Source organism: Salmo salar, chromosome 08, assembly GCF_965601325.2.
Source record: "Salmo salar chromosome 08, fSalSal1, whole genome shotgun sequence".
Classification (NCBI taxonomy): Eukaryota; Metazoa; Chordata; class Actinopteri; order Salmoniformes; family Salmonidae; genus Salmo; species Salmo salar.
In genome coordinates this window covers 15,390,712-15,401,992 of record NC_138298.1, presented here as the reverse complement: position 1 = coordinate 15,401,992, position 11,281 = coordinate 15,390,712, and positions in this window count along the sequence as shown.

Sequence of the window (11,281 nt, the reverse complement as noted above, 5' to 3'; positions counted from 1 at the left end):
CAACGCGTCGCTCTAAAAATATTGTCTGCTTCGTGGGCATAAGCGTGAACCTATATGTTTACATACTATTAGTGAAATATCACATCACTAAGGAATTAACATGGTCCACACACACCAACAGTCGTGAAGAAGACAACGCCTCTTCCCCCCTCAGGAGCCTGAAAATATTTGGTTCTTCCGCTGCACCATTGAGCGCATCTTGACTGCCAGCAGCACCGCTTGGTATGGCAACTGCTTGGTATCCGACCGCAAGGCCATGACACAGAGGTCCTATTTTTTTTCAAATAAAATAAACTATTTTGTACACAAAGAAAATCCATTAGCCTATGGGTCAACATATAAATATTACTCCCAGTGTTGAACAAAGCTCAGAACGCTTATTCTTTATCTGAAGGAGTTCTAATCGCCTGCCTCTTTGTAAACGAGTGTAATCATGAACAGTGCTTTGTACACCTGCATTCCCATGGATTTGCCTCCCGAATTTGCCTTTTTAGCAGCACATTTACCGCTCTTTCAAAAGGTTAACTCCACACTCGCGGCACATGCCAAGAGCCTGAGACGTGAAACGAACTACCCCAGCTTGCAGTCGGCTCAAGTAGGCAACTACAGATGCTGCTGACAGTTTGTTTGCGAGATGCCGGACAAAAGGCAATTTTAAAACCGTCCTGTGACTCCTGCCGTGTCTACATAGGGTCCCCCCCAACAAACAAAAAACTACTCTCGGAGAAGGAGTGCACAACTGGTAAATTTGTCAGTCAGTCAGTCAGGTTGCTAGCTGTCGGCAGAGTCTTCTATTGCAGTAACGTTGAAGGGCTCTGGCTAGTATTACTTAGCCAGCTAGAAGCCTACCTCAGCAGGAGAAAAAATTGTTACTAAGTTCTCATAACTTTGCTTTACAGAGAGTAGGCTACTGAGACAGACAGTGATGAGGCGCTCAGTAGTGCGGCTGAGGCCTCTGCACAAGACGCTACAGAGGTGCGAACGGCACAGTACATCACTGAGGTCGAGCTCCCTGCCATCCAGGACCTCTATACCAGGCCGTGTCAGAAGAAGGCCCCAAAAATTGTCAGATTCCAGCCACCCAAGTCCTAGACTGTTCTCTCTGTTACCGTACGGCAAGCGGTACCAATGCACAAAGTCTGGAACCAACAGGACCCCGAGCCATATGACAGCTTCTGCCCCCAAGCCATATGATAGCTTCTGCCCCCAAGCCATATGACTGCTAAATAGCTACCCTGTCTATATGCAATGACCTTTTTTGCACTAACTTTTGACTCAACATACGCTGCTGCTAATGTTTTATCTATCCTGTTGCCTAGTCACTTTACCCCTAACTATATGTACATACAGTGCATTCGGAAAGTATTCAGACCCCTTTTTTCCCCCACATTGTTACATTACAGCCTTATTTTCCCCCTCAATCTAAACACAATACCCTATAATGACAAAGCAAAAACATTTACAGAAGTATTCAGACCCTTTACTCAGTACTTTGTTGAAGCACCGTTGGCAGCGATTACAGCCTCGAGTCTTCTTGGGTATGACTACAAGCATGGCACATGCTTCGGGGTATTTGGGTAGTTTCTCCCATTCTTCTCTGCAGATCCTCTCAATCTCTGTCAGGTTGGATGGGGAGCATTGCTGCACAGCTACTTTCAGATCTCTCCAGAGATGTTTGATCTGGTTCAAGTCTGGACTCTGGCTGGGCCACTCAAGGACATTCAGAGACTTGTCCCAAAGCCACTCCTGCGTTGTCTTGGCTGTGCGTTTAGGGTCGTTGTCCTGTGAACCTTTGCCCCAGTCTGAGGTGCCGAGCGCTCTGGAGGAGGTTTTCATCAAGGATCTCTCTGCACTTTGCTCCATTCATCTTTCCCTCGATCTGGACTAGTCTCACAGTACCTGCTGCTGAAAAACATCCCCACAGCATGATGCTGCCACCACCATGCTTCACCGTAGGGAAAGGGGGATACCTAGTCAGTTGAACAACAATTAAATGTCTTCTGCATTTAACCCTCAGAGTTGTGGGGGGCTGCCATAATTGACATCCACATCTTCGGATGGTGCCAGGTTTCCTCTAGATGTGACGCTTGGCATTCAGGCCAAAGACTTTAATCTTGGTTTCATCAGACCAGCGAATCTTGTTTCTCATGGTCAGAGTCCGTTAGGTGCCTTTTGGCAATCTCAAAGTGGGCTGTCGCGCCTTTTACTGAGGAGTGGCTTCCGTCTGGCCACTCTACCATAAAGGCCTGATTGGTGGAGTGCTACAGAGATGCTTGTCCTTCTGGAAGGTTCTCCCATCTCCACAGAGGAGCTCTGTAAAAGTGACCATCGGGTTCTTAGTCACCTTCCTGGCCAAGGCCCTTCTCCCCCCAATTGCCCAGTTTGGCTGGGCAGACAGCTCCAGGAAGAGTCTTGGTGGTTCCAAACTTATTCAATTTAAGAATGATGGAGGCCACTGTGTTTCTAGAAGACTTTTAATGCTGCAGACATATTTTGGTACCCTTCCCCAGATCTGTGCCTCGACACAATCCTGTCTCGGAGCTCTATGAACAATTCCTTCGACCTCATGGCTTGGTTTTTGCTCTGACATGAACTGTCCAACTGTGGGACCTTATATAGACAGGTGTGTGCCTTTCCAAATCATGTACATTCAATTGAATTTACCACAGGTGGACTCCAATCAATTTGTAGAAACAGCTCAACAATGATCAATGCAAATAGGATGCACCTGAGCTCAATTTCGAGTCTTCTAGCAAAGGTCTAAATACTTATGTAAATAAGGTATGACCTAAAGCATGGTCAAGCAAGTTAATGTTTCTGACATTTTGGGGCCGCTAAACAAATATTGATTTAGAACCACGGAGAGTTACCGCAAGTAAAAAACAGAAGCTGCCTCCACTATTCCAGCACCATTTCAACATCATCAAATCACCTATGATTAGTCGAATACAATGACAACTAAAAGATACCAAAAACTATTTAGTCCAATCAACGTAATCTAAATATGATGTGGCTCTTCATGGTTGTCCATGGTTCTGATTTCTGTGTGCAAGTAGGAAAAACATGGTGACCTACCCTACTTGTTGAGAAACGCCAATGCTCGTTGGCTTCCCTTGCATTCAATGCTATGGGCGGCAAACAATGTCTTTTTTTTTTTTTTTTTTTGCATCAGATAGATGGCCTACAGAGATAGAGGGGCGCTGTTTCGCTCGCTCAGATGCTTTCTCCGGTGAGACATTCAGCCTCTTGCGTATGTAAGGAAAATTATGAAAGACACTTTTTTTCCCTTCAATTTGAGTAAACCTGGCTTCTCTTGGCAACCATGAATACACACCACTGGTAGCCTACAGGCATTTACTATATTAGCCAGGTGAGGGCCTCAGATTTTCACTTTATCACATAGTCGGTCGGTTGCAAGTGGGTTATTAGCATTTGTGGGCAGGTGAGGGTGAACAGACAGCTGACCCGCGCACCATTACCGCACTGTATCTGCGTGTGCCAATACCAGAGTGGGCACATTCCATGTTTTCTCTTAGGAAAATGTGGCGCCGGACAGACGACGTGACCAGCCATTTGAGAAAATGTACCAGACCCATATGAATTGGGTCCATTAGAGCATCCACCCACAGTGCTCGGAATGACCAAAATCACGATAATGCATCTTAACAGAACAAGCAAATAAAACAATTTTCTAACATTTGCGAAAATGCAATTCGTGGGAAAACACCATGCTTAACAGAGCACCTGGGAAAACGCTATAATAAACAGCAGCGCCTGGGAAAACGCTATTCTTAGCAGCAGCACCTGATAGCGGTTCCATGTAACAGATTAAAATCTGTTAACCTTAGTAAAGAGGGGGAATTGAAAGATGCATCAACTAGGATGGGCTGCTATGACGACTGATTCTGCCTTTGGCTTCTGGACAATGAAAGCCAATAGTACTGGAGAGAAATGGCATAGCGGTGGGTCCAATAGGTAAATAAATGGACAGTAAATGTTTATACATAAATAAAATCAATCAAAATACTACACCAGAAAGCATGACTTGGCCACAGAGGAATCGAGGATCATTAGCTTCTTTAAAAAAAAAAAATAGCTGTGGATTGTTACAAATCACAGGCTCGTAGTGCTATGCCTATTTGGGAAGCCCACAATTTTGGCAGAGCGGATGGCAATAGGCCTAGCTGATTTGAGTTGCTGGGGTCAGTGAAAAGCATCTAAAATGTGTGCGAAGATGTGTAATTTAAAATGTTGAGACAAGAAGGGGAGGGGGCCTCCCGATTGGCACAGCGGTCTAAGGCACTTTATAAACTGGGTGGTTTGAGACCTGAATGCCGATTGGCTGACAGCCGTGGTATATCACAGTTATAACAAAACATTTATTTTTACTGCTCTAATTACGTTGTTAACCAGTTTATAATAACAATAAGGCACCTCGGGTGTTTGTGGTATATGGCCAATAAACCACAGCTGAGGGCTGTATCCAGGGACTCCATGTTTCGTCTCGCATAAGAACATCCCTGAGCCGTGGTATATTGGCCATATACCACACCCCTCGTGCCTTATTGCTTAAGCATCGCAGTGCTAGAGCCGTTTCTACAGACCTGGGCTCAATCCCGGGCTGTATCACAACCGGCCGTGATCGGGAGTCCCATAGAGCGGCGCACAATTGGCCCACCGTCGTCCGGGTTAGGGGAGGGTTTGGCCGGGAGTACTAGCGTCTCCTTGTGGCGGGCCGGGCGCCTGCAGGCTGACCTCGGTCATCAGGTGAACGGTGTTGCCTCTAACACATTGGTGCGACTGGCTTCCGGGTTAAGCTAGCGGGTGTTAAACGCGCGGTTTGGCGGGTCAAGTTTCGGAGGACACATGACTTGAACCTTCGCCTCCCGAGCCCGTTGGTGAATTGCAGCGATGGGACAAGATCGAAATTGGGGAGAAAAGGGGGTAAAAAAAGGGGAGCCATGGACAGGATACTGTGAACTGGAGCATAAATTAACAACCTCAAGCTGAGGACACTGGTAAGTACACCGTAGTCATCATATGTGAGATAGTAGGAAATGTACCATTAATGCCCTTCAATTGGTTACATTCATTTCTGTTAATGCATGTATTAATTACAGTCAGTGGCGATTTTAGCATGTAAATCTTGGTGGGGCAAAAACATTTTTATCTGGGATGCATGCCAGCAAAGCCACAATACATTAATCACACTATAACGCTGCCCACAAACTGTTAGGGCCTACATAAAGCTGTCCCAACAGCAGAGTCCCAACAGCAGTCCCGAACACCTTACCACTGCTACACCTGGCTATCAGCGGAGCCTTGTCTGGCAGCGAAACAGTTCATTCAGCCTCATTTTTACTGCCTTTTAGAAAAACATAGCTGACTTGCTTTAACAAATATGGTTTCTACTGACAATTGAGATGTACAAACTATGGCACAAGGGGACGACAAGCATATGAGGCAATCCGTAATTTAGATTAAGACATTAATGAGCGAGCTAGGATGGACGTAGTCAATAGAACTATTTGTTCAGCACTTTTGAAATGTACAGTGACCGAATTCAGAACATGGGCCGTTCTTACAGTATTCTCCCTGTACACCTAGTCAGAACCGTAGGATAAATAAAGGGCAGACAATGAAAGCTATTACAATATTCGATTATTACATTTCTCAAAAACAGGTTATAGGCTACATGTGCACCACCAAATCAGAACAGTAGGCAATATTAAGAGGTAAAAATAGACCAAATTATTAGGGTGAGGCTACTAATAGCTTACTACACAACATACACTTAGTATTACTTTCTTAGCTACAGTATACATATCTCCCTGGCATATTACATAATTTATGCAGCAGCATACAATACATTTTTGGACTCACCTTGTGCTGTGCTCACTTGTCATCAAAGTCTGTCATTCTCTGGATTTGTGGTGCTTTCAATACAATTGGGAACTCAACAAAAACATTTAAAAACAAGGTTGAATCATGATGTCAGTGATCTTCAGGTCGTAGCTCTAGAGAGGCCCGAGTTACAGAATTTACAATTCCGAGTTGGATGACCGCTCAAAACGTATTTTCCCAGAACATCTACGAGAAATGTGGGGCTGAATGACGGGTCGCCACTGATTTAGTCATTTATGTTCTCATTCTCGGAGTGGAAACATTGTTTGCAGAGTTCACAACCTGCTACACTTGTGAGAAACAAGATTTGTTTTATGACGTTTGTCTTTTGTTTGGGGTGCTCCAAGCTGTTAAACATCCATTGAAAATTATACTATATTAAAACTAGAGTTCCTCACAGTAAGCCATTTCAAAAAATCTTCAACAATCTCCCCCTTGGTGATCACCAATCCTCAGTGTGAGAGGAATGGAAGTTATAGGCCTACTGCTGCATTGGCCTATAGGCTGTTTCCTGTGCTCATTTCAATGGATCATGGTCTATACAATGTGTTCATATGGCAGAGGATGGTAATCTTGCATTAGTTTACTTTTATTTAGATTTGTATCATTAACCACATGACAATGAGGTTAATGACTAAAATGACTAAAATGTAAAATGTAAATGAGAAACTCCTCAGGAAGGAGAAGTTAACTGAACTGCCAAAATTGAGTAAATTAGGGATACAAAGTACACTGCTCAAAAAATAAGGGGAACACTAAAATAACACATCCTAGATCTGAATGAATGAAATAATCTTATTAAATACTTTTTTCTTTACATAGTTGAATGTGCTGACAACAAAATCACACAAAAATAATCAATGGAAATCCAATTTATCAACCCATGGAGGTCTGGATTTGGAGTCACACTCAAAATTAAAGTGGAAAACCACATTACAGGCTGATCCAACTTTGATGTAATGTCCTTAAAACAAGTCAAAATGAGGCTCAGTAGTGTGTGTGGCCTCGTGCCTGTATGACCTCCCTACAACGCCTGGGCATGCTCCTGATGAGGTGGCGGATGGTCTCCTGAGGGATCTCCTCCCAGACCTGGACTAAAGCATCCGCCAACTCCTGGACAGTCTGTGGTGCAACGTGGCGTTGGTGGATGGAGCGAGACATGATGTCCCAGATGTGCTCAATTGGATTCAGGTCTGGGGAATGGGCGGGCCAGTCCATAGCATCAATGCCATCCTCTTGCAGTAACTGCTGACACACTCCAGCCACATGAGGTCTAGCATTGTCTTGCATTAGGAGGAACCCAGGGCCAACCGCACCAGCATATGGTCTCACAAGGGGTCTGAGGATCTCATCTCGGTACCTAATGGCAGTCAGGCTACCTCTGGCGAGCACATGGAGGGCTGTGCGGCCCCCCAAAGAAATGCCACCCCACACCATGACTGACCCACCGCCAAACCGGTCATGCTGGAGGATGTTGCAGGCAGCAGAACGTTCTCCACGGCGTCTCCAGACTCTGTCACATGTGCTCAGTGTGAACCTGCTTTCATCTGTGAAGAGCACAGTGCGCCAGTGGCGAATTTGCCAATCTTGGTATTCTCTGGCAAATGCCAAACGTCCTGCACGGTGTTGGGCTGTAAGCACAACCCCCACCTGTGGACGTCGGGCCCTCATACCACCCTCATGGAGTCTGTTTCTGACCGTTTGAGCAGACACATGCACATTTGTGGCCTACTGGAGGTCATTTTGCAAGGCTCTGGCAGTGCTCCTCCTGCTCCTCCTTGCACAAAGGCGGAGGTAGCGGTCCTGCTGCTGGGTTGTTGCCCTCCTACGGCCTCCTCCACGTCTCCTGATGTACTGGCCTGTCTCCTGGTAGCGCCTCCATGCTCTGGACACTACGCTGACAGACACAGCAAACCTTCTTGCCACAGCTCGCATTGATGTGCCATCCTGGATGAGCTGCACTACCTGAGCCACTTGTGTGGGTTGTAGACTCCGTCTCATGCTACCACTAGAGTGAAAGCACCGCCAGCATTCAAAAGTGACCAAAACATCAGCCAGGAAGCATAGGAACTGAGAAGTGGTCTGTGGTCACCACCTGCCGAACCACTCCTTTATTGGGGGTGTCTTGCTAATTGCCTATCATTTCCACCTGTTGTCTATTCCATTTGCACAACAGCATGTGAAATGTATTGTCAATCAGTGTTGCTTCCTAAGTGGACAGTTGATTTCACAGAAGTGTGATTGACTTGGAGTTACATTGTGTTGTTTAAGTGTTCCCTTTATTTTTTTGAGCAGTGTATATTGAAAGCAGGTGATTCCACACAGGTGTGGTTCCTGAGTTAATTAAGCAATTAACAGGGTCATGTATAAAAATGCTGGGCAGGCCATCTGGCCTGTGGTGACAGTTACCTATAGTTTGCACTTAAATGCCTCTCCTTGGTTTGAACGGTCTGGTGCTCCCATAGTTCGCCTTAGCAAAGCGCTTCCCACATGTGTAGCAGTCATACTCCTTGTCGCCGTCTGTCCTAAATCCGGGCCTCCCACGTTGTGTGACCCAATGACACCAGAAGAGGTAGAAGCAGGAGCCAACACTCTCAGGTGGTTCACCTTTGAGCTCCCTCCTTGACCTCTAGCCATTGTTTGGGTGTTGTTGGGACTGTGTGCTAGGCAAGGTACCTCTTGTGGTGAACACCCATCCTGACCCTGTCTGTATTGGTGGGGTAACTATGAGGTAACTGAGGAAGCCTAGATCCAGGCTTTCTATGAACCCAGTCACCAGGCATTAGACGAGACCCCAAAGGAGAAGACAGACTACCAACGGGGGGGAAGGGGGGGGGTCTATGGTAGAAAAATTATAAGATTGTTTATGCTTTGATGCGTTCTGCGTCTGTGGGACTGAGTTGGGCCTCTGGGGCTTGAGCTGAAAATTGATTTATGATGGCTAAAGACTGCATTCCATAGACAAGATGTGGTGTGTAGTCTTCCCTGTGGCTCAGTTGATAGAGCATGGTGTTTGCAACGCCAGGGTTGTGGGTTTGATTCCCACGGGGGGCCAGTACGGAGAAAAAAATAAAATGTATGAAATGAAATGTATGCATTCACTACTGTAAGTCGCTCTGGATAAGAGCATCTGCTAAATGACTCAAATGTAATGTAAATGTAAAATGTGTGTGTGACCCGAGATAGAGCCTGGAGGAGTAGAACAAACCCTCATTGTATCCGGGGATAAAACACACAGTGCAGATAACCATGAGGTGGCTTATGATGCACCCCGATCTGCATGGTAGGGGTGGAACCAGCCATGACTAAGCATTTTTAAATCTACCATGTAAGAACTCTGCATTTTTCTGTAAGGTTAAAACCTGTTGCATCTAGACGTTCCGCTAGCAAAAATGCAATAATTTCAATTTTTCAAACATACGACTATTTTACACCATTTTAAAGAACTCTCGTTAATCTAACCACATTGTCCGATTTCAAAAAGGCTTTACAGCGAAAGCAAAACATTAGATTATGTTAGGAGAGTACATAGCCAAAAATAATCACACAGCCATTTTCCAAGCAAGCATATGTCACAAAAACCCAAAACACAGCTAAATGAAGCACTAACCTTTGATGATCTTCATCAGATGACACTCCTAGGACATTATGTTATACAATACATGCATGTTTTGTTCAAGTTCATATTTATATCAAAAAACAGCTTTTTACATTGGCGTGTGATGTTCAGAAAATGTATTCCCCTGTAGCTCAGTTGGTAGAGCATGGTGTGTGCAACGCCAGGGTTGTGGGTTCGATTCCCACGGGGGGCCAGCACAAAAAAAAGAAAAAAAAAAGAAATGTGTGCATTCACTACTGTAAGTCGCTCTGGATAAGAGCATCTGCTAAATGACTAAAATGTAAATGTATTCCCACCGAAAACTTCCAGTGAATTTACTAAATTACTCAAATGTTTACAAAATACATGAATTATAGATACAGAACTCCTTTATGCAATCGCTGTCAGATTTTAAAATAGCTTTTCGGCGAAAGCACATTTTGCAATATTCTGAGTACATAGCTCAGCCATCACGGTGAGCTATTCAGACACCCGCCAAGTTCGGGGCTCACTAAACTCAGAATTAGTATTACAAAAATTGTATTACCTTTGCTGATCTTCGTCAGAATGCACTCCCAGGACTGCTACTTCCACAAGAAATGTTGTTTTTGTTCCAAATAATCCATAGTTATGTCCAAATACCTCCGTTTTGTTTGTGCGTTCAGGTCACTTTCCAAAGGGTAACGGCGAGTGTAATTCGAGACAAAAAAAAAATCAAAATGTTCCATTACCATACTTAGAAGCATGTCAAACGCTGTTTCAAATCAATTTTTATGGTATTTTTCTCGTAAGATAGCGATAATATTCCAACCAGACAATAGTGTATTCATTCAAAGAGGAAAAGAAAAAAGTGTGGTCGCGTGAACGCACATATCCAATCTCTTTGTCACCAGGCAGACCACTGAGAAACTGAGCTACTATACTCTGCCCAGAGACAGGAGACGCCTCATTTCGCTTTCTGAAGGCTTTAGAGAGCCAATGGAAGCCTTAAAGTGCTACGTAACTCCACAGATACTGTAGTTTCGATAGAGAATCAAAAGAACTACAAATTCTCAGACAGGCCACTTCCTGCTTGGAATTTTCTGTTATACTCACAGACACCAAACAGTTTTAGAAACTTCAGAGTGTTTTCTATCCAAATCTACTAATAATATGCATATTCTCGTTTCTGGGCAAGAGTAGTAACCAGTTTAAATCGGGTACGTTTTTTCATCCGGCCATGAAAATACTGCCCCCTATCCCAAAGAAGTTAAGCGCTCGGTCCAACAATCCTGAGTGTGGGGTCGACAGTTTCATTATTGCAATAGTTAATCAATATTAAATTAAGATTGACGAAATTAGTCTCTCACTTGATTAGAATATTCCATGACAGGTCTAACCACTCTCTGTGAATGCTGAAGCCCAGGGTGACCTGCTCTGTTCATCATGGATACCGTATCATAGACCCTCCTGTTCCTATCTCTAAGCCCCAGGCCCGGCTCCGGGGCTGTTGACTGGAGCCTCTGTCTCTCTGATGACCACTAGGACTGAGGTTGTTCAGTCCCCCTGTCCACAGGTTGTGGAGTGTCTGTCCCTCACGGTTTGGTCCCGGTTCCAACTTGGGAATGAACAGCGATGGCTTCTGATCTGGGGCCAGGGTTTGTGACTAGCTGCTTCAGAGGTCCAGTCTCTCCTGCCAGCAACACCGGGTCCTCATGGACTGCAGACTGTAAAGTTGTACAGACGAGCATACAGTGCCTAAAGAAAGTATTCTTGAGAAGAATGAGAGAAACTCCCCAA